Genomic DNA, 2,178 nt, shown 5'->3' on the forward strand with positions numbered 1-2,178 from the left:
TTATAGCCTAAAGATATAAAACTTTTATCTCATCAAATATTAAGAGGGAAAGGTTATAACCTGAGACAGAGTAACTAAATAGGACAATTGGGAAACTTGTTCAGGACATTAAAAGGGAATTGTGGCACAACACCAATTGCCTCCAAAAAATAAAAATTAAGAAAAAATGTAAAAGAACATAAAAAGCAATGGGAAGATGTTGGCATATGGATTCAATTAAACATTTGCTAAGGACCTACTATGTATAAGGCAACTAGATGGCTCAATGAATAGAGTATTGGACCTGGAGTCAGAAAAATTCATTTTTCTGAGTTCAAATCTAGTCTCAGACACTTAGTAACTGAGTGACCCTGGGCAAGTCACTTAACTCTGTTTGCTTCAGGTTCCTCATCTGTAAAATGAGCCGGAAAAGGAAAATGGCAAACTAGATCAGTATTTTTGCCAAGAAAACTCCAATTAGGATCACAATCAGAAACAACTGAAAAACAACTGCACAGCAACAATAGTAAAAAATTGCTGGTATCAATATTTTTATATCCATGGAATTTTTTTCTCTGTCTTTAAGCTCCTATGCCTAGAGATGATACTGCTGAGTCAGCTGAAGGTTCCCATTAGTTATGTGTACCCCAAATCTAGACCTCAACAGTTGTTTATTGAATAATTCCAAATTGCTTTGGTTGGATCACTTCATATCTCCAATAATGTATCCAAGTGCCTATCCTTTCGTAGTCCTACTGATGTAACATAGCTTTTAGAGGAGACAGCGATGATTTTGAGATTCTAGTGAACGAGATGAGGTGAGATTTTTCAAGACAGTTGTGAAAATCGAGTAAGGCTTCATCTGCTTCAGAGTTTGAGTAGGCTTGAAGGACTTTGAAGATTGAATCAAAGGCATACCTAAGTCCCCTTCGTGCTATCTTCCCATGACATCAGTTTCTCCCTATTTCAGTCAAATATGGGCAACTATGTACTTATTGGTCAAATTCAATTTCTTGGGTAGTTCCCTCGTTTAGAATATAAGATTCTCAGCCAATGAGGATGAGGGTCAGTGGTGGGAGGGGGTATTTTCATTAGGGATAAAAAGTGTTGACCCTGCCCCCAATGGTGCTTCCTCCCTTCTATTGTCTGCTCCACACACCCCCTTCTCTTGAGAAAGTATAATAAACTTTGCTTTACTTCTAGAGATCTCTCCAGCTTTTTTATTAAATAGTGACCTCTCACCATTTCTGAACCATACAGAGGGAGTTTCTATTCTAACAACAAATCAGTAATTTTAAATCTTCTGGCTTTGGAGTCTGCCCCAGAGAACTCCCACACCCAATCTAAAAATAATACTCTGTCTGCTAAAGTCTTCTGGCCACAGGATAGTCCCCCGGACCAAACTCCTGAGGCCATAGTGAATCAACCACTCCTCAGTTCATTGCTGATTGTCAGATAGATAATCTGTTGGTCAGTAATAGCCAAATTCCAGAGACCACTCCTCAGTCCTACCTCTGAGCCATAAAATTAGCATGTCCATAACATGAAGAACTAGATCAACTTGGAATTAATGGCATTACAATTACAATAAACTTTGACCCTTGACCAGGAATGGGGTCAAGCCTGCAAATTCTTTTGAGACACCTCATGACACTGGTCTGTGACCCCAAACTTTTGGGGTCCCTTCCCAACTTCATCACCAACCTTTGTTAAATTTGCCATCCCGATGGTTGTGAGGTAAAAACTCAAGTCTTGTTTTAATTAGTCTCATTAATCATTTGGAATAAATTTTGCAGACTCTCATTTCCTATCTTTTGATAGATACACCTTTGGTTTCTGAAGCTGTAGTACTTATGAACATTTTGCTGTTATTGATGCTATATTTTTTTATCCGTTTCCTCTGAATTTTGATGTCCTAAGTAAAACCTCACTTGCCTGCCTTGGTTAGAGCGGGTTTGGAGAACCATGGTTATCCTATCCGATGTATTCGTTTTCATTATGGCAGAATATCCAGAACAGAGAATGGCTGCCTGTCTCCTGGGCTCTCTAGAGGCTCATGGAGAGCCTCTCCTGACCATTGCCCCCATATCACCTAGTGTCCCTTAGGGTCCAGTGACAGCTGCAGATGACCCTGATAAAAATAACCCCTAAGAGTTGCCCCATCTCTGGGATAGAAATGCAGCACTCTGCCTATCTCAG

Source organism: Antechinus flavipes, chromosome 3 (assembly GCF_016432865.1).
Source record: "Antechinus flavipes isolate AdamAnt ecotype Samford, QLD, Australia chromosome 3, AdamAnt_v2, whole genome shotgun sequence".
Taxonomy (NCBI): Eukaryota; Metazoa; Chordata; class Mammalia; order Dasyuromorphia; family Dasyuridae; genus Antechinus; species Antechinus flavipes.